Source organism: Mustela nigripes, chromosome 4 (genome assembly GCF_022355385.1).
Source record: "Mustela nigripes isolate SB6536 chromosome 4, MUSNIG.SB6536, whole genome shotgun sequence".
NCBI classification, from domain to species: domain Eukaryota; kingdom Metazoa; phylum Chordata; class Mammalia; order Carnivora; family Mustelidae; genus Mustela; species Mustela nigripes.
Window position 1 is genome coordinate 140,388,482 of NC_081560.1, and position 22,970 is coordinate 140,411,451.

At 34.9% G+C, this 22,970-nt stretch overlaps 1 protein-coding gene and 2 non-coding genes across 5 annotated transcripts in view; 1 reads left to right on the forward strand and 2 right to left on the reverse strand.

Moving 5' to 3' along the window:
• The window catches only part of ADK (adenosine kinase), a 532,452-nt gene that overhangs the window by 441,052 nt on the left and 68,430 nt on the right, over nt 1-22,970 (forward strand). The gene's annotated exons all lie outside the window — the stretch shown is intronic.
• On the reverse strand, nt 7,540-7,608 carry LOC132017080 (small nucleolar RNA U2-30). The gene has a single exon (XR_009404157.1). It is a non-coding gene; the product is annotated as a small nucleolar RNA U2-30 (small nucleolar RNA).
• On the reverse strand, nt 7,767-7,843 carry LOC132017081 (small nucleolar RNA U2-19). The gene has a single exon (XR_009404158.1). It is a non-coding gene; the product is annotated as a small nucleolar RNA U2-19 (small nucleolar RNA).

A 22,970-nucleotide genomic window follows, 5' to 3' on the forward strand; every position in this document is an offset into this window, starting at 1 on the left:
TAAGTTTTAGGGTTGTTTGTTCTATTACTGTGAAAATGTACCTTTTGTAGTGTTTTATTTTAGTAAATAAACTTACCTTCTATCTCAGTAAAGAAGATTTCATTTTCAAGAAGGTAATTTATTAAAATTCATTTGAATAAATCCACTTTGATTTAGTTTATTTGCTCTGATATTTTGGAGATACTGTCAGTCTAGTAATATCTTTCCTGAAAAAAAAAATTTACTTAGCAAATTCCTATGCTTAACTTAAATAAATTTATCTAATTATAAATGAATAAAATCCAGAGATCAGTTACTTCCTCAGCTTTAAATTTTAAGAAGAAAACCTCACTTCTGTTTTTACTCAGTCATCTATTTTCTTACACAGAAATAGAATAGGAATTTAATCTAGCAAACAAACATTTTATTGGTTAAATGATTAATATTTTCAGTATGATGCTACCTACTATTAAAGCCAAATACAAACCTGTTTTTTTTTAAGATTTTATTTATCTACTTATTTATTTATTTATTTATTTTAAGATTTTTATTTATTTATTTGACAGAGAGAGATCACAAGTAGGCAGAGAGGCAGGCAGAGAGAGAGGAAGGGAAGCAGGCTTCCTGCTGAGCAGAGAGCCCAATGCGGGGCTCTATCCCAGGACCCCGGGATCATGACCTGAGCTGAAGGCAGAGGCTTAACCCACTGAGCCACCCCGGTGCCCCCAGATTTTATTTATTTATTTGACAGGGAGAGATCACAGGTAAGCAGAGAGGCAGGCAGAGAGAGAGGGGGAAGCAGGCTCCCTGCTGAGCAGAGAGCCCAATGTGGGACTCAGTCCCAGGACCCCGAGATCATGACCTGAGCTGAAGGCAGAGGCTTTAACCCACTGAGCCACCCCGGTGCCCCCAACTACAAACCTGAACCATTAAGATTAAAATCCATCAGTTAATAATAATTATTATAAACAGTAGCAATTAATTACCTTTGTGGGTTTTTTTAGTACACTGCTAAACAGAAATTTAAGATATGAGCCTTAAACATCTAACTGGGAAATAAAATTAATATACATAAAAATATAAATACAAAGAAGTATAATTTTACTTCTTGATTATTGATTATAACTGTGTGGGTTATATTGACTCAGAGAAGGAGATCAACTGATTAAGCCTGAAGAAAGATGTTATAATGACTATGAAGTAAATTTTTGTTGAATTAAATCTATAAGCCTGAAAAGGGGTCAAAGAAGAGATTATTGTTAAATTTTGGAGAGAAAGAACCTTAGAATGAATTCATTACAATTTTTTTACTTTAGAATTGTCAAAAGCAAGATTCAAAGACTTACTTCCAAAATATTTATTGCATAATAATTCAGTGAGTGACAAATAGTGAAGTGGGGTTAGAGATAAAATGAGATTCATCATGACTTAGTAATTGTAGAGCTGGGTGATGGATGTACAAGGGGTGGTCATTTAGTTATTACTTCCACTTGTGTATATGTTTTAGATTTTCCATGATTAAAATTATAAAACAGAAAGACAGAAAACTAAAAAATAATCAAGAATCAGAGATATGGGAGTACCTGGGTGGCTCAGTCAGTTGAAAGTTCAGCTCTTGGTTTCTCCCTGGATCATGATATCGGGGTTGAGGGACCAAGCCCCTCATCTGGCTCTGGCTCAGTGGGGAGTCTGCTTGAGATTCTCTTCCTCTCCCTCTGCCCCTCCCCATGCTCGTGCTCACACTCTCTCACTCTCTAAAATAAATGAATCTTTAAAAAATGAACCTTTAAAAAAAAAAAGAATCAGATACTAAGTTATTTTCTCAAGACACGTTGATATCCTTGCTGAGCCTTGAATTCTAGGATTTAAAGATCATCAATCCAGTCATATTATGGAAGAGGATCATATGAGCAAAGGCATCAGGTACCATATAATCTTTTATTGTAATGACGGAAAAAGCCGCATGTTAATTTTGCAAGAGGGAAAAGAAATGTCATGAAAAGATTTCCCTGAATTGATAATAACTATCTGGATTGCTGTCTTCCTATAATACGTGGCCTCTTCCTGTCTTAGCAATACACAGTGTTTGGAAAAGTGAAAAACATGCAGACTTCTTATCTTACAGGAACTGTAGTACGGCCTGCAGATTCATAAAATGTTATTTGGTTGCTCTTTATGGAGACATTTATTTTAAGGCTTTATATATTCCAGATATACATGTCATACAAGTGTCTTCCTCATTGTGAATTTGCAAATTTCCCCGAAGTTGAAACCTTTAAAATTCCCCCCGCCCTTCCTGTAACTCAATTTCTTTGTCAACTCATTTTGTTCTTTATTAAATCTATTAAACCAGTCTTAGGAACACTTAATAGCAAGAATTTATTTGAGGAAAGACATTGGCTAATCTTTGCTCTTCCTACTCTATGAAAATGAACTTAAATTAGAGGATGCACTATATCTGCAATGCATGATAAATACAAGATGGATAGAGAATCTGTTCAGTGGTGTCAGCTACAAAAGCAAACATGATAAATGTTAATGCAGTTTTGAGCCCTGGGATAAGCTATTCAGTGCACAAGCATAGCTGAATCTCTTTGCTATGTTGTTATTCATGGCAGCCAAATAAATGTCAATAATAAAAGAGAATTAAAGATTTTCATTTCCCAGAGGCAATCCTCTAATACGGCTTGATCTTTCATTTCATTTGTAATTCGTTCTCATGTCAGGATGCAATCATTCGCCAGGCTCTGGGTGTCATGTTAAGTCATTTAATAATGATTAAGAACATAAAAATGCTTGGCCTGTGGGGCAATTCACAGAAGAGATGCCAATTTGTTATTGTTTTTCCTCCTTTGCTCTTGAATATGGATCAGATTTTCCCACCTCCTAGCATTAAAATACTAATGGAAGACGGGGAGGGAAAGTGTCCCTTAATTTACCATAAGTGACATTCCAGAATGGCACAAGGCAGTGCTAACACACTTATTAAAACACTAATTAGGAAACATTGTTCCTTAAGCCTCATACTATAGAATATTTTTAAATGATCATTGCTAAGTTTTTGGCATTTAGCAGTAATGTAACAAAATCAGTTTTCTTGGTATATAATTCTAGAGACCTTTCTCCTTTTGAGATATGGTGTCCATAAACCACTTTCTGCTATTTTGTATGTAGTTCCTCCTTTGAATTCCTCTTTGCTAAATTGTGACTCTAAAGTCTTTAACACCTGTCTTTTTTTTTTTTTTGTCACTTCTGTTTCAGTTGTATATCCATTTTTTATATCCATCTATCCTAGAGGTTTTGTCACATATCAATCATTGTCTCATTGCTTGCAGGTTAATTGCGTCTTAAGCTTTTCTGGGGTACTAGAGGGGGTAGCAAGGAACACTGGAATGTAATAAGAGTAAGAAGCCAGGAATGATGACAGGAAAGAAAATATGATTCTGTACTTTTTGATCCTTTTAATAAATATTGAATGAACCTATTAGGTAGCATGAGAGTCAGGTCAAGGAAGTCATTCCTGTATCTATAAATGTAGAAAAACTAAGACTAAAGATTTTTATTACCTACCAGATAGCACCTACTAGTGAGGTCTTCATATATTAATACCTTATTACATTAACAATTGTAAAAATAAATATTTTATGTGCATGAATATTTACATACATGCAGGCACATACACAGATATATATGTCTTTGCAGAAAGTTTACATTTCTCCAAGTTTCTGTAGTAAATATGTCCCTAAAAATTGGAAAAAGCAAAAAGATTTTTATTCTAAATTGAAAATAATGCATTTCACACTTTGGTTCATTGTAACACAATGAAATAGGTCCACTAAAGAATAATTGTAGATTTTTCTGAATACTTTAAGAATTCTTTCTGGGCTGTTTGAATTATAATTTTGCCCAACAGGAGAAAACAGATCAGGGCATTAGTTTTTCTTCTGGAAGATAGGGGCTGCCATATCAGTCACCTAGTGGACATTTAGTAAATATAGCTCTGCCTCCATGGAAGTATGTTCGATTCAACCAGATACATTCCTGTGAAAAGTATTAGAATATACATCCTCAAGAAGATGTATGAGAATGGGAGTTATAGAGTGGGGGTTGGGAAGTGTAGGGTTGTGTATTTGTTGAAAAGATCCCCCAGGTAATATAGCAATGCTATCTATCATCCATCTCTTGCCTTAAAAACCATTGGATTAGGTGATTGATAATGTTGCCTCAAGTCTATGATTTTGTGGGACGATAGAAAGAGAACCTTTTAGCCGCTAAGCATCTAGTACTTCAATAAGTCTTGGTGAATGCTTCTCTCTTCCTGATAAATCACAAATTGTCAAGTACTCATCTATTACTAGCAATCTACATATATTATTTTAAATAGTAACTGCATTTGATTTGCTTATAATTTAAGATAATCACAACATAGTTCCCTTCTTCATTTCTTTATAAGTAAATGGAGTTATTGAAGTTTCTTGTCTTCATGTCTTCAAGGTCATGAGACCTTAAAGAAACTTGTTACCCCATTTGCTAGTAAAGTGTTATGTTCTTTGATAGTACTCGGTGCTGTACATTACTCTATAGGAAAAGGTCAATGTGCTTTGCAGTTCTGGTAGACATAAAGTACGGAGAGTGTGGAATAGAAAATGCAAACTCTAAAGTAAAACAACTTCAGCAGCTGGAAGAAAAATGTCAGCACATCATCACAACTCCTACTCCTAGAAAATATTGCTATAAGTCATTTTGAAAATGTTATCTATACTACAGCCAAAACATTTAAATGATGATCTTGTCGGCGTAGGTTGGTGATGGTGTGGAAAGAACAAATTAAGTAGCATTCTTTCAGAATGGCTATATAGGACATTCACAGAAAAAAAGTCCTTTGAATTTTGAAGAATGCATATTTCTTAACCAGGAATATAAACAACTAAGTTATTAAGTCATGTTCCATTTTTAGATCTTTGTAACCACAAAAGACAAAGTCCTTTAGTTAACCAAGAGGTCAAAAATACTTCAGAATAACATATGTGGAACTGTCACATTCCTGACAAAGGAATATCTTTGGGGCATGGTTTGTATAGTTTAGTGATCTCAGATCCAGCCCTAGAGAGACCAAGCCCTGGGAGACTAGCCTAGGCAAATGTTAATCCTGTTATAACATTATTTTGGTGGGACCTTCAGTCAGATTTATTGAGGTATAGATTATATATATGTATCTATATAAAATACACATATATTTCACTAAATAATCACCATAATCAAAATATAGGACATCTTACACTGTTTGTTTTTAAGTTTTATGCATATGAAGTTGGTACTACTTTTTATTAAGTGAACACACCTGTGTCACTAGATCAAGGTAGAACACTTGTAGCACTTAGAAGCCCCTATTATTTTGGTTTCTGTTACTAACAATTAGCTCTGCCTTTTCTTGAAATGGAATCACCCAGTATATAGACGTTTTATCTTGCTCTGTCTCCATCCTTTTTTTGAGCATTATCTTACTTTTTGACAAACTATGTTGTTTTAGTTCCTTGTATTTTCCCTGCTTTAGTCCTGGAATCAACCACTTCTTCAAGTAACCCTGGTTCCTTTAATTAACAAATGGTATTTAGAAACCCAGATCTGGGTGCTAGATATGCTCCTTGCTAATTGAGAATCATTGCTTTGGGACCCTCTTAGCAAATAGATTGGCAATATATGTATGTATAATAACTCATGCATACATATCCATCTGTATTTCCATATCTATCTCTCTATTTATATATTTGAATTCCATGAGTTGAAACTGCTGATACCTTTGATTCCAATCCAACAAGAGTTCATTCTAGCCTACACCCTTTCCTTCCGTTTAACTTCTTCCTCTGACTTTGAAAGTTCTGACTCCCATTATCTAAAATATATTTACTTATTTGTTCGATCCTAAGCCAGCTTTGAATTACTTACCCACACCCTTATGCAAAACATATTTACTTCCTAGAGTATGTATTTGTTTATAGTTCTTTTTGTCTTTAGCCCTCCGATGTCTGGTCAAAATACTGTTATCCAGAGTCACTTCAGGTTAGTTCTTTTCTTCCATCCACTTCAGTGTGGTTACATTATTCATTGTGGTACAGTTAAGTTTGTATTCCATTTTGATTTCCTTTCATATCTAGGTTGGGTTTTTAGTAAGTAGAGTTTACCCCTCATGGTGTCTCTGTTCTGCGTGCTCTAACAAATGCATAAGATCATGCAGCCACCACCATAGTTACACAACAGAAGAGTTCCATTTTTCAATTCTAGTTTTCTGAAGTGGTGGTACCAATTTATACCCACCAGCAGTACATAGAATGGCTTCTATTTTTCCTCATTTTCAGCCATCCATGTTTTTTTTATTTTAAGCTATTCTGGTAAGTATGCTCTAGTTTCTCATTGTGTTTTCATTAGAATTTCCCCAATTTAATGAGGTGAGACACCTTTTCATCTGCTTATTAGAATTTAGATATCTTCTTTTGTAAAGTTCCTGTCTTTTGCCCATATTAGATTGTCATCTTGATGTATAATTCTTTTTGCAGTATGCATAAGTGTTTTGCTAGATAAATGGAATGCAAATATATTCTCTTAACTTGTGGCTTGCCTTTTCATTCTCTTGTGGTATCTTTTGATAAATAAAGCTTTTCATATTTAATAGAGTCCGGTTAATAATGTTTTCCCCCTTATGGATAGTATTTTTCATATTCTTTTAAAAAAATCTTTGCATATCCTTAGCTCATTGAGAGATTTTCCTGTTCTCTTTTTTTCCCCTAAAGTTTTGACATTACTCTTTTCATTTGGATTCACAGGTTCTTCTGGAATTAGAATTTTTATATATGGTATGGGATAAAGGGATAATTCATTTCTCTTACCCATATGAATAACCAATTGACCCATCATCATTTATTAAAAGGAACATCTTTCCCTTACTGCAGTAAATTGACATGTTTGTCACATTTCACATTACCTTATATCTGTGTGTCTTTTTTAGAGTATCTATTCTATTCCATTGTTTTCTTTATTATAACCAGTTTACATTCTCTGAATTACTTAACTTATAATTAGTCTTTTTACTTGGTAATGCCAGACTTCCAACTTTGTTTTTCAAGATTGTCCTGACTTTTCTTGGCTCTTTGCATTTCCACATAAATTTTAGAATCAGATTGTTGTTGCCCCTCTGAAATTTTTTATTCTTACTAGAATTTTATTGAATTGAATTTTTATATTGAATCTGTGAACCAGTTTGGAAAGAATTAACATCTTTACAATACTGTGTCTTCCAATTCATAGAATATATTTCTCTGTTAACTTAGGTGGTCTTTAGTTTTTCTCAAAATGTTAGTTTTTTTCAGTATAATGGCCTCACATGTATAACTTTTTTATAAGACTCTTATTATTTGTTTTTTGTATTTTTTAAGTGACCTCTATGCCTAACATGGGGCTTGAATTCATGACCTTGAGATCAAGTGTCACATGCTCTACCAACTGAGCCAGCCAGGCGTTACACTTATTTGTTTTTTGATACTATTCTTTTTTTTTTTTTAATTCTGAGCTCAGATCAACTGTAGAAGCCTTCATAGTTGTAAAGGTCAGTAGAAAACCTTTCTATCATTGCTCAGAACTGATGAGTGTTTCATACACATACATATCCACCCCCCCAATCTCATCATCCATCAACAAGTCCTCAGTTACCCACTGTGACCTTTATACACACAGATGCACACACACTGTCACAACTCCAGATACAAGCCCTTATTGTTTTAAATACTTTTACTTCTCAGAACTACAGAGATACACATCAGATAGACTGGAAGGTTTTTTATGCACAAATTTATCTATTTTCATATTGATGCGTTTTAGTAAGAGCAGATCTCTGGGAATGATGCTATCCATTTTTAAATGGCATCCTTTTAGTTTCAGTTTCTGTTTGTGTTTCACTGGTGTATAAATTTTTTATAATGACATTGTTTCCACTTATCAATTGTAATAATATGTCTGTTGATTCTTTTGGATTTTCTATGTATATAATGATATCATCTGTGAATAATGATGGTTTCATTTCTTCTTTCCCAGTCTTTGTATTTATTTTTTTATTTTTCTACTGCACTATTAGCACAGTGAAAAACAATGAATATGAGTATAATTGAAGTGGTTATATAAATGTCTTTGTCTCATTCCCAGTGTCCAGTGGAAAACCTTCAGTATTTTATCAGAAAGGATAAAGTTTGCTGCATTCCCTTTATAGATCCTCCTTAACAGAGTAAAGAAGTTTCCTTTCAGTAATAGTTTGCAGAGTTTTGTTGTTGATGATGTTAAGATGTTTTTACTCATGAAAGGATCTTGAATTTTATCAAATAACTTCTCTGCATCTATTAGAAATTACCTTTATAATGTGTGAATTACAGCTTGATTTTGGAATGGTAAATCACCTTTGCGTTCTTGGGATAGTCCCAATATTGTCACGATATTCTTTTAATATACCATTGGATTTGATCGGATTATGTTTTTCTCAGATATTTGCAGTGTTGTTATGAAAGGGTTTGTTTCTTAATTTTCCTTTTTTTGTAACATACTTGTTAGTTTGGGTAAGAACATTATGATGACCTTATAAAGTGAGTAAGGAAGGGCCCTTTTTCTGTTCTGGGAGAGTTTTATAAGCTTGAGGTTCTTTTTTTCTTTTTTTTTTTTTTTAAGATTTTATTTATTTATTTGACAGAGATCACAAGTAGGCAGAGCAGCAGGCAGGAGTGGGGCGGGTGGAAGCAGGCTCCCCGGTGAGCAGAAATCCTGATGCAGGGATTGATCCCAGGACCCTGGGATCATGACCTGAGCCAAAGGCAGAGGCCTTAACCCACTGAGCCACCCAGGTGCCCCATGCTTGCGGTTCTTTTTACTTTGCATAAATATTTGAAAGAGCTCACCCATCAAAATATGTGGGCCTAGAGAATACTTTGTTGGATAGCTTTTAATTACAGATTCTTCTTTAATTGAATAAGAATGCCTGATTTTTTCTGTTTCTTCCTGTGTCAGTTTTGATAGGTTGTATTTCTCTCAGAATTTGTCTATTTCACCTAAATATTCAAATTTATTAACATAAAATTATTTCTAATATTCTCTCATCATCTTAATTACTATAGGATCTATAGTGATGTTCCTTTTTTAATTCCTAGTTTTAAAATTAAATATATGCCCCTTCCATTTTCCTTGATTATGCTTCATATAAGTTTATGCTAATTTGGATTTTCAAAGAAATGGATGCCAAAACGAGGTTAGACATTCAAGAGATTTATTGAAGGAAACACCTGTAATGGAAGATAAGTTAGGAGCCAGAGGAAACAAGGAGACAGACCTCTCTGACTGTAGTACAGGCCTGACTCCTGTGTTGAAGAGCAGAACTGAAAGAAGTTTAGGCAGGAAGAGGCATAGATTGCAATATAATTAAGTTTTGACAAAGCCAGAGAGAAGTCCTCAGGCTAAAATTATCCAAAGGAGTCCCACACATCCCACACTCCATGCTATTTCTATTGTGCTCAGGGGAAGCATGGCCTCCATATGAATGCAGTGGTGAATTTCAAAGCAAAGCTCCACTTGGCTCATCTGAGAGGCACATTTTAATGGTCATGACAAGGTTTAACTATTAGTCTAAAAAAGAATTGGGGTGCCTGGGTGGCTCAGTTGGTTAAGCATGTGCCTTCGGCTCAGGTTAGATCCCAGGGTCTTGAGATCAAGCCCCTTGTTGGAGACTCCCTGCTCACCATGGAGTCTGCTTGTACTCTCTTTCTCTCACTCACTCTCCCAAATAAATAAAATTTTTTTAAAAAGAAAAGAACCAACTCTGACTTTGTTAATTCTCTCCATTGAATGTTTTTTTTATTTTTAAAATTTTTGCTACTATCCTCTTTATTCTATTTTCTGCATATTTAATTTCTAAATTTTGGTGTGTCTATTTTCATTATTTTTAGTTCAGACATTTTTTAATTCCTTTTGTGATTTCTTCTTTAATCTGTAAGTTACTTAGGAAGTTTTGCTTAATTTTTAAATACCTGGAATATATTTGGAGATTTTCTAATTATCTCTTTGTTTCTGTTATTTGGTTTCATTTCATTGTGGTCAAGTATGCCAAATGATTTTAGTTCTTCAAAATTTGTTATAATTTTGTCTTATTGAATATCATATGGTCAATTCTATTCATGTTCTTTGTGCATTTGAAACAATGTATATGCTGACATTCTTTTTCTTTATTGTGCTGACATTCTTAAACATAGTCTTAATATATACACTAAAGTCATGTTTGCTGAGTTTGTTGTCTAGATCATTTATACTCTTATTTGGTTTTTGTCTGCTTTTTTAAATCAGTTATTGAGAGACATTTATTAAAGTATCCTGCTATGATTGGGATTTTTATCTCTTTCCTTTTGGTTCTATCCAATTTTGCTTTATATATTTTGAAGCTATCTTTCATGTGTAAGTTAAATGTTCTTGTATATAACTTACATGTATATAAGTTTAGAATTCTTTTATCTTCCTGATGGACTGAACCTTTTATCATTTGGAAATATTCTTTTTTACCTCTAATGGTGCTTGCCTGAATATCTTTTGTGTCTATTATTAGTATAACTATGCCGTCTTTATGTTATTTTAGTGTTTGCATTGTTTTTCCATCCTTTTACTTTTGACCTATGTTCTTAAATACAAGATTTTTTTGTACTTGGAATGTACTTTTATTGTTTCTTTAATTCATTCTGTCTTTGATTGGAGTCTATTTATATTCAATATATATTACTCATATAATTGGATTCCTATCTCACATCTTACTTTTTTTTCCTGTTTGCCACATGTTAATCTTCTTTTTTTTCTTCTTTCCTGGTTTTTTTTTTTTTTTTTTTCCTGGATTGAACAAGTATTTTTTATTATCATTTCCTTTTCTGTTTGCTTGGCAGTTGTATATCCTTTTGAAGTTTGCCCTAAAGATTACAAAATGTATCCTTGACATATTAAAGTCAAATATAAACTATAAGGTTTGCCACTTCTCAAACAATGGTAGGATCTTAGAATATTTTAATTCCATTAAGACTTCCAACTTTTTCTATAATTGTTGTCAGTCACCTTAATTCTACATTTTAATGCCTTGTAGTGACAGAATACTATTATCATTTTGTGTAGTTGAATTTTACTCTTTGCATTGTTTTTCTCCTCTTCCTTCATTTCCATGTTTTCATCTGGATAATTATGAATTATTTTATCATTTTTCTTCAGCCTACACAGCTTGTTTTAGTTTTCAATCAGTGTGTGAATTCTTTTAGTTTTTGTTTGCAGGTTTTTTTGTTTTTTGTGTTTTGTGTCTTTTTGAGAAAGAGGGGTGGGGGTGAGTGTGGAGGTTGGGGTGGCATGCAAAAGGAGAGAGAGGGAATCCCAAGCAGGCTCCACATCCCGCACAGAGCACAACACAGAGCTCAGTCTTACAACCCTGAGATCATGACCTGAGCTGAAAACAAGAGTGAGATGCTTAACCAACTAAGCCACCAAGTACCCCTACAGATATATTTTTCTAAGATTTTATCTATGTATCTGGCAGAGAGAGAGTGGGAGAAGCAGGCTCCCTGCTGAGCAGAAAGCCTGATGTGGGGCTCGATACCAGGATACTGAGATCATGACCTGAGGCCAAGGCAGAGGCTTAACCCACTGAGCCACCCAGGTGCCCCTACAGATATCTTTTATTTTGCCTTTCCGTAAGCACAGAACTCTACATTGGAAGTTATATTCTTTAATGATGACCTTCCATAATCTTTGGATTCTCTTATTTTTGTCAAGAAGTCAATTGTTAGTCTTATTCTCGCTTCTTTGGATATATTTCTATTTTCTTTGTCTGCTTTTTTAGAATTTTTCTAGAATTTTGATTTTGACTTTAACGTTGGACTTGATTCTGGTTTTTCTTGTTTCTGGTTTTTCGTAATTCCTGAATCTGTGATCGAAGACTCCTACCAGTTTGGGACATTTTCCAGCCATTATCTCTTTAGATATTGCATTCCTCTCTTTCCATTTCCATTTTCCATTATCTCTTTAGATATTGCATTCCTCTCTTTCCAGTTGCTCATTTCTTAGGCCTTTTTATTGTGTCCTGTATGTCTTTTATGATCTTTTTTGTAATTTCTATCATTTTTCTCCTTAAGTTTCAGCTTATATGTTTGTACTGACCTGGCATTTAGTTCAGTACCCTCTCTTCCTACCTTCTCTTCTACTTTGTTCCATCTGCATTTCAGCACATCTATTGAGTTCATCATTTCAGTAGTCACATTTTTTATTTCTTGTATTGATTCTTTTTTACTGTTGTCAGTTCTTTGCTATAATTGCCTACCTTGTCATTTATTTTTTGAACATGTTAATCACAGTAATAATAAGTTGCATGTCCAAAAATTATAATATCTCAGTCATCTTTGAGTCTGGTTTCTTTACTTCATTTGGGACAGCCTTGTATCTTGGCTTGCCTGATACATTTTCATTAAATGCTAAATACTGTCCATGCTAAATTATAGCATTTCTGTTGAGGACTGAACCAGCTCAAGGTTGGGTTACAGTTTTTGTAAGGCTTCTAATTTGTCTCCACTCATATGCTATAGCTCTCCTGAAATGTCAGCTGAAATCCTACAGTATTTACTAGGGTCCATACTCCTTCGTAGGTTGTCATTGGTACCATATGACTGCTAAAAATACTACTCTGCCTTTTAGAGATCCTTTGCTTACTGTCTTGCCTTCTTGTTCTGTAACATTACAAATTTAACAAATACCTCAAAGGAGAAGACCCTGAGTGTCAGGCTTACTCCACTATGTTTCCTTCTCTTCTAGAACAGGACACCTCAATTCTAACTGCCTTGGCAGCCCCAAAATTCAATTTTTGTCTCCGCAACCCTGGAGATTGTCAAACGCTCTATTGGCTTCTCTACCTCTTATTAAAAGCCCTCTTCCTAGATTCTCAACATCTAACCAAGCACCAAAAATCTGCAAATGCCCTGAGGGGAAGATCAACTTTTAAAATGTCAGCCTAGCTCTTTCTACTCCCAGGGATCTGATCTTATCAAGTCTTGGCTACCTTGACAGCGCTCTCATACCCCCTTTATTGTTCTTTTATTTTTACAGCTTTTCTAGCTGTATGGGAAGTTGTATAGGAAGTGGTTTATCACAAGCTATGGCATTAGAGCCAAATCAAAGTTCTTAGTCAATATTTTTAATTACAAAATAGAAAAATATATGGCCCAACAAAGTTAAGTGTTATCATAAGGTTCTTAAATGATTTAGCAATACCAGCACCCGTAACCTCCTTTGAGAATGGCTGGGTGCAGTGATTTATGTAAGATCCCAAAGTTAGAGCGAAAAACTGTAGCAGAATCCAACCTCTTGAACCCCAGTATAGTCTAATCTGTTCTATACCACATTGGCTCACTTATTTACAGCAGTGATTCTCAACCAGGAGCAATTTTTCTCCTCCCTTTTGGTTGTCACAGCTGGGTGGGCAGTAGAGAATGAGGGAATTCAACTGGCATCTAGTGGATAGAGGCCAAAGATGACATTAAAAAATCCTGTAATGTACAAGACAGCCATCCACAACAAAGAATTATCTGGCCCAAAATATCAGTTGGGAAAAGCCTGGCTTATACTGTATCTGAGACTGTATATTTGACGGATCACTTTCTGCTTCTTCATTACATTTAACCACTAGATCAATACCAATAGATTTTAGTAGGATAAATTTTCTTGTAGATATACATCCAGAGACCTTTTGACTCAAGAAAATGTTCATATATGATCTGGTAGATATTTGATTAACTGTGTTTCTCAGAGCTTCAGCCAAATAATCTCAAATTTTAAGACTTTAGATATTAATTTATTAATATAGAATATTAATAATAAAGATTTAAATTCTTTAGATAGAATTTTTTAGAGTTGATTAAAAAATTCTCATGTGGAGGTGTGTATACATATCTGATAATTGCATTATGTATATGTGAATGGTTATCTTGATGAGAGCTGTATTTACCTACACTTTTATAGATATATATGTATACATTAACTTAAATGATTCTTAGAGAGTGTTTCCATCTTATTTTAAAACTCCAAATAATCAATTTCTTGAGAGCGCTTGAAAATACATTACAAATGGATATTTGTCTAAGAAGTATATTACCAAATGTTTTTCAGAATAATTATTGTTTGTACCCAATGAGTGATTCTTTTAAAATGTAGTTAGACTCTAAAATTCATTTTTCAGAGCATTACAGCTTGGCGGCAGAATTTTATTTTGGCTGAAACATGACATGTGTGTTTTTGGCTCAGATAAAAGTCTGGAGGTGTAGCAGAAAAATCTGATTCAGATAATTGAACAGTTAAAATTTTCTTAGGTTAAAAGGTATAAAGTGTTGCTCATTGGATAGTAAAAACTATACTTAAATGAAGACTTTTTATTGCCTTATTTCTTTAAACCTTGGCCAAGACAGTTTATCTTAATTAAACTTCTTTAGAAGCATACATCATTTTTTATATTCATTGACCTTTGAAGTTGCCAAAATAGAAGCCACTATTCCTAAGGATTTTCCCCTGTTGTTTAATCTTGGCCCATGAAGCTTATTTAGCTTTTCTCTGCTTCTATTAAGCTATTTTAAGTTCTTCTATTCAGTGCCTTTCTGTTTTAATAAGCAATCTAAAGTCTCAAGAAAATGTCCTAATTTTTTGTCAAATTAATCATTTTGCACTTAGCTCCCATTCAATTTATTTATCTCATATATGTATATATATATATAGAGAGAGAGAGAGCGCACATGCCTGCACATGCAATTCAGAGGAGAGGGAGAGAGAGAATCTTAATCATGCTCCACACCAGCATGGAGCCCAACACAGGGCTCAATCTCCTGATCCTGAGATCATGACCTGAGCCAAATTCAAGTCAGATACTTAACTGACTGGGCCACCGTGGTGCCCCTGATTTATTTATCATATTAAATTTTACCTGCATTCTTAATTATTTCACTTAATCCTAGAACTCTACTCTTACCTACCTATAACAAAGGGGAAATTTTTTTAAGTGTTCTGTGAATAGGCAGTACATCTACATGGTTCAGAATTCAAAAGATACAATAATTAGGACTGTTCACCTGTTTACCACTTGTGAGGAAGTAAGCAGTTTTTCATTATTAAGATGACCATAAAACTCAGATAGTTTTCAGAGTGAATGAGGGTGCCATTAATTATACTAGGGCTGTCCTGAGCAAACCAGTCCATATGGTCATGCTCCTTATTAGAGATAGTTAAACAAAGGTATTTAGTAAAATGAATCCTTGTATTGGTTGAGATTTGGGGCTGTACTGTATCTAACATTTCTTCCAAATCAAAGATTCTTGATTATGTGCTAAGGATATGCCAGGTAATATAGAACTTAAAGAAATTTGAGGGTTGGCTGAGTGGGGTTAGCCTCTGCCTTTGGCTCAGGTCATGATCTCAGGGTCCTTGGATCGAGCCCCACATCAGGCTCTCTGCTCAGCGGGGAGCCTGCTCTTCCCCCCTACCCTGCCCTGCCTCTCTGCCTGCCTCTCTGCCATCTTGTGATCTCTGTCTGTCAGATAAATAAGTAAAATCTTTGAAAAAAAAAAAAAAGAAATCTGAGAATCTCTAACAGGACAGGTCAGAGAGGCAAGATACCAATAGATAAAACAGTAAAATAACAGTACAAATGAATACAAATCAGTATGGTTTTACTGAGTGCCTACTATGTGTGAGGAATTGCAGTAAAAAGATAAATAAGGGAGTGCCTGGGTGGCTCAGTTGATTAAAGCCTCTGCCTTCAGCTCAGGTCATCATCCCAGGGTCCTGGGATTGAGCCCCACATCGGGCTCTCTGCTAAGTGGGGAGCCTCCTTCCTCCTCTCTACCTGCCTGCCTCTCTGCCTACTTGTGATCTCTGTCTGTCAAATAAATAAATGAAATCTTAAAAAAAACAAAACATATAAATCTTTGGAAAAAAAAAAAGATAAATAAGAGTCGCCTGGGTGGCTCAGTGGGTTAAAGCCTCTGCCTTTGGCTCGAGTCATGATCCTGGGGTTCTGGGACTGAGCCCCGCATCAGGCTCTCTGCTCAAGCTTCCCTCTCTCTCTGCCTGCCTCTGTGCCTACTTGTGATCTCTATCGGATAAATAAATAAAATCTTAAAAAAAAAAAGATAAATAAGACAAAACTCCATTACCTAAAATCTAGGAGAGACATAACCTATATACAATTATCAAAAGTAGTATATGACTTTAATGAACTGCCCTTTATAGTATAGAAGGCATAAGGAATTGGGGAAAGTTTCACAAAGAAAGTGATGGTTTAACCAGGCTTTGAAGAATGTGGTTCATTTTTGGCAAGCTGAGATTATAAAAGAATGTAAATTAATGGGCTAATAAGGTAAAAATCAAAGAGTCCTTAAAGGGTATAATGTATCACAGAGAATATCAAATGTTAGGAAGAGACTTGTGGGTAAGCATGAATGGTTAGTTGTGATAGGCCTTTGAATGCTTTGCTGGGCAGTACATGATTAAGTGCTTAAAGTAGATACAGAGTGGGACGCCTGGGTGGCTCAGTGGGTTAAGCATCCGACTCTTTGATTTTGGCTCAGGTCATGATCTCAGGGTCATGAGACTGAGCACCACACTAAGCATGGAGTCTGCTTCTCTCCTTCTCCCCCTTTCCTACCCATTCTCACTCTCCCCAGTCTCTCTTTTATGTTTAAAGATTTTATTTATTTATTTGGGAGAGAGAGAGCACAAGCAGGGGGAGCAGCAGGCAGAGGGAGAGAGAGAAGCAGGGAGCACAATGCGGGATTTGATCCCAGGGCCCTGAGATCATGACCTAAGCTGAATGCAGACACTTAACTGACTGAGCCACCTAGGTGCCCTCTCTCTCTCTCTCTCTCTCTCTCCTTCCTTCTCTGTAAAATAAATAAATAAATTCTTAAAGTGCGTACAGAGAAGGAAGAGATCATTTGGGCTAAGAAACATCTTGCAATCAGTTTCTCATAATGCACTTCTATTTGTTTATAAAGCCCTGTTTCAGAGGGATCAACAAATACTAAACATGAAGATCTTTTTTTTTAATTAAATACCAAAGAATAAAAGCTGCAGTAATCCCTCTAAAAGGTATTAGAAATTACAAACCCATGGGGTTAGAGTGAGACAAATTTGATAGGGTTAAGAAAATTGTAGAGAAAAAGAGCTATGTATAAATCATGGTAAGAGCACTAGGGAAAATGCCTTAGAAAATTAATAAAGATTGGTTTGGTTTAAAGATGATAAACAAAGACTAATGCAAAAGGGTAATGAATTCAGTCATGGAGACAGTTCATACTAAAGTGCTTTCTAAAAGAAATGCTGCTGGACTGGCTTTAGTAAGTGGGTTTCTTTCCTTAGATTAAGGAAAAAGAGTAATAACCCAGTAATAAAATTTATAGTTGACACTAAATTAGGAGATAGCTATTAGTAAAATTATAGAAATTCTGATAATAAACACTGGAAGCTAGAAATAGAAGTTCAAAATAATGTTAAAATTAAATAAACTATATTCACCCCATTTTTAAATCTATTTAGAAGCAACAGGTAACACTAGAGAAATGTCTCCATTTCCAAGAGATATTTCTGGTTTTGGGTTTAATAAGTGAATGATAGAGCCACCTAAAATTGAGAACAGTAGGAATATGTCCTCACTAAAGAGTCTACATTTACAAGCTGTATAATGTCATTATATTCTATGATTCAAAGTGGATTTTTTGTGATATTTTTCATAGAAATCTTTGTTGTTGCATTTTCTAGAGAACACTGTTCCTTCTGTGACTCACATTTTAATGAAGAAACTTTTAAAATGGTCTTATTCTTTCTAGATGTTGCTTAAATACCTAGAATATATCTAGATCTTAAGAAAGATTAGATGAGAACAATGAATGGAGGCCTAGACAAAAGGTCTAGTTCCCTGAAACAGTTACTTGGATCACTGGCAAGGTTCATATTTCTGTCTGAACTGCTGGCTAATCTGAATATGCCCATGAGTCCTAGAAAGTAAACCATGGCCTTGAATTTCTGTGACTTGCAGTAGGATTAACCATTATATTTCCATCATAAATTACAGCTCATAACATGATTATTATGAAATAATAATAGCAGTGCTCTTTGTTATGATCAAATAAATAGTTTTGCAGTCAGCTATTTTGGAATCTGTTAAAGCATTTAAACCTTAAGCCATTATAGCAAATCCATATAGATTTAAGCTTTTTAGAGCCTTGGCTATAGCTACTTTGAGAATATGATACAAAAGGTAACCAAAAAAGCTTTGTTCGGAAATAGTCTTAGATTTATCCATTTCTATCTTCACATTCCTCTATAAAGGATATTTATATTTAGATTTTTTTATTGGATGTTTTGTAAGTACAAGGAACCATTTAGAAGAAAAAGATAAATAAATGTTTATTATATGCAATATATTTGTTAAATATATTAATATATTAGTTTATATTACCTATTATATGGATATGTTAATATATGTTTAATATGTATATTAAAGCTTAACTGAACATTCAGCTGCAGTAAATTTTTACAAATCTGCTCGTTGGTATGTCAGCATATGAAGTGGATCATAATGGGGGTCATTAGGTGTCTTTGACACGTGATAGCAACATCCCAACCCAGCATGCCACTTGTCAGCTTATCTATAAAGCATAAAGGCATTTGTCACCATTGACAGTACTGACATTTCATCTGGGATCTGTTTACAGCTCAGTTTTCCATGTGTTCCTGTGTATTATTTGGTGGTTTCAATTTAGCTTCAGAGCACACCTACCTTTTCCCTTTGAGTTATTCTGAATTTTAGCTAAACAGAGGAAAATGGAAATAGTAAATAGATCCTATGGGGGAGATAATTTTTCTCCAGATGAATCATGCCAATCAAAAAGGTGTCAGGTGTTGACCTTTTGTGCTGTTTCTATAGTTTACAAGCCAAAGCTGTGATAAGGTAGATTATAGCAAGTTAGATTAATGGTCCAGGATGGAGGCATAGCGGATTGGTTAAATAGGAAGGTCAGGAAAGCAGAGCCAGGAGGGACTGGGAAAAAACTTAATGTGGGTAAGGCAGATGTTGAGATAAAGCGTCTGGACACAGGAGCTGGTAGCAAATCTGACATTAAGTCATTTTAAGTGAAGACTCCAAGGGTACGGCAGCCTCAGCAATTCTGGTATGAACACACCGACATATTATGTGAGCTAGGAGTGGTAGTGGAAAAAGGAAAAAAGTTCTTTCTCAGGAGGCAATCAGTATCATTCAGAGAAGTCCCTTCTTACACAGAAGGAGCTGTGCTGATCTTCTAAAAGGAAGGGTTACCGGAAGCTAGCAAGCATTTTAGTTTTTAGAAAGTGGAGCCTAGGATGTTAGGAAGGATAATCACTCAGGGCTAAGGATAGACAATCTAGACTGAAGCCTAGGCCAGTTCTCAGGATTGATTAGTGCAGAAGATAGTTTATTAAAGTAAAACAAAAGCTGGGCTACCACAGTTTACATCTCAAAGTCTAAAGTAATTCCATGCCCTACTCTTGACACATATCCTGCCCTTGTTGGGACTAGCTTAAAGTTGGGGTACCCAGCTCTGCATATACAGCCTGAATTATAAGGACCCAGGAAAGGTATAAGGAGGACAAAATGAGGAAGGACCTCACGCAAACAATACAGGACTTGAAATATCGGCTGAAAAGGTATCTGAACGTGTCTATGGCAAGAAGCAAGCTGCAACTTAGGACTTGTGTATCTTTACATCTTTATGTTATACTCTAATAAAAAAGTTTTAAATTTTCAGAATTTAAAAAAATTAAAAAGAAGAAGAAGAAGAAGCAAGTTGCAGCTTAACTCCTGAAATGCTAAACTGAACCACTACAGTGTGTAGCATATATACTATGCTGTGGTAGTATTGAAAACAAAGGTATATGGCCCTTCTTCAGAAAGCTTAGACTTAAAGAAAGCAGGTGAGATATACACTAGAAAACCATGTATAGAAAACATTATTTGAATTTTACCAAGAAATGGACTGTAGAAATAATACAAGCATGAGTTCACTTTACACTAGTGATCACTAAAACAGTGTATTTTTTAAGTGACATGCAAACTGGTTTGTGCAACATAAGTGAGGTTTTGATGCAGATAAGAACTAGAAATGACCTTAGAGATCATCTGGTACATCTTGGAAATTTGAAAAATAATTGAGACCCACTGCTTGCTGGTGGAAGAAATTTTGTACTGCTTTCCTGGATGACAGCTTGAAAATACATATCAAAAGCCTTTAAAATATGCATATCCTTTGACTCAGTAATTTTAGTTACAGGAATTAATCCTATGGAATAATTTAGCAAATGCACTAAGATTTACATACAAGGATATTCATAACAGCACTGATCTTAAATTTTTAATATTTTTAACTTATCATTTTACAGCAGAGAGATTACAAAAATAGTAGCGACCTTATATATATCCTTCCCCCAGCTTTCCTAAACACTAACATTTTATATAACCATAGTACTTACCAAAACCAGGAAATTAGTATTGACAGAGTACTGTTCATAAAGCTATATACCTTATTCTGATGTTACCAGTTCTCTCACTAATGTCGTTTTTCTGGTCTACAATACAATCCAGGACCCCACTGTTAGTCAGTTTCTCTTATTCTCTTGACACTCTGACATAGTTCTTCAGTTTTACCTTTGTCTTCCATAACTGATACTTCTGAAGAGTGCTACCCTCTTATTTTGTATAGGGTCTCAGTTTGGGTTTGACTAAATTCAGGTTATAAATTTAGGCAAGAATACCACAGAAATTATATCATGCTCTTAGCATATCATATCAGGACACTTATAATACCAATATGCCTCATTTAGTGATGTTGTTAATTTTGATCACTTGGCTAAGTTGATGCCTCTCATATTTCTCCATAAATATCTTATGGGGAAATACTTTGAGATTATGGTCTTTCATCTTATTTATTTTTTTTTTTTTGGTCTTGTCATACTTTTGCTGTCAATTTTGTCATCCATTGATTAATCAGTAATAATTATTCTGTGGGGGCACCTGGGTTACTCAGTAAGTTAAGCATCCAACTTTTGATTTCCTTATTTCAGCTTAGGTCATGATCTCGGGGTTGTGAGATTGAGCCCTGCATTAGGCTCCGCACTCAGCATTAAGGCTGCTTAAGATTCTCTCTCATAACAGCATTGATCTTAAATTTTTAATATTTAAAATATTAAACACATGTGCTCACATGTGCACTCACTCTCTCTCTAAAAAAAAGGAAAGAAAGAAAGAAAAATAATTATTACTGGGGTGTTAGCCAAATAATGATTGTCTATTTTTAATTATTCCCTATATATTATAAATTAGAATTATATTATCAGGAAGAGCTTTCTCTTTTGCCCATTGATTTGTTTATTCATATACTTATTCATATCAATATGGACTTGTGGAATATTCATTTTATTCTATGATTAAAATTCCATGCTATCATTTTTAATTTTTTTGCTCACATTGTCCTAGATTTGACCATTGGAAGTGTCTTCAGGATGGCTCTTATACCCTTTTGACATATTGCCATCAAATTTGACTTTTTTCTATTCTGATACAAGATCCTCCAAGTTTTCCTGCCCCAAACATGGAATGAGGCATTTCTCAAAATTCTAGTTCCTTTTATTGGCACTAGCTGTTTTCCTTGCTCCTGGCTTGTTTTTTTCTCCTAGGCTTCTTTGTAGATGGAATTAAGAAATACATGAAAATATGCAAGCATCTCTATTTCTATATCTACTTGTCTATATCTATTCTCTCTCTCTCTCTCTCTCTCTCTCTGTGTGTGTGTGTATTTTAAATTGAGTTCATCCTGATATTGCCTACTCCAATATAACACAACAGCATTTCCCCCCATAGTTAATTTTAACTTTTTAAATGGTATGTAGGGGCGCCTGGGTGGCTCATTGGGTTAAGCCTCTGCCTTCAGCTCAGGTCATGATCTCAGGGTCCTGGGATCGAGTCCCACATCAGGCTCTCTGCTCAGCAGGGAGCCTGCTTCCTCTCCTCTCTCTCTGCCTGCCTCTCTGCCTACTTGTAATCTTTCTCTCTCTGTCAAATAAATAAATAAAATCTTTTTTTAAAAAAATGGTATGTAGAAAGTTACCATGCTCTACAGATACCATGGTATTTATAAATCTATACTCAGTGAATTGTACCTCTCCCCAAACCCCTTCTCCATTCCCATTTTCCCATTCTTTTATCTTTTATCCTTTTTCCACTTACCTCTTGGAAGGTAAGTGAATTCATTCATTTCTGATTTATCCTTCCTATATTTCATCTTATTTTTCCCCAAACTGTTTTATTGAGATATAATTCACATACCAAATAGTTTACTCATTTAAAATGTATAATTCAGGGTGCCTGGGTGGCTCAGTGGGTTAAGCCACTGCCTTCGGCTCAGGTCATGATCTCAGGGTCCTGGGATCGAGTCCCGCATCGGGCTCTCTGCTCAGCGGGGAGCCTGCTTCCTCCTCTCTCTCTCTCTCTCTGCCTGCCTCTCTGCCTGCTTGTGATCTCTGTCTGTCAAATAAATAATAAAAATCTTTAAAAAAATGTATAATTCAGTTTTTTTGGTATAGAGTTGCACAGAGTTGTGCAACTACACCACAGTCAATTTTAGAACATTTTTATCACCCTAAAAGAAACTCTCTCCTCGGTTTCTATTAATTCTGCCAGTCCTTTGCAACCAATAATCTGTCTCTGTGCATATGCCTATTCTGGAACTCCACAAAAATGGAATCCGTACAAGCTTCTTTCATTTGGTACAATGTCTTCAAGGTTCATCCATTTTATAGCGTGTATCAATGATTCATTCCTTTTTATTGCCATGTAATATTCCATTGCATGGCATAATAATTTCCTTATTATAACA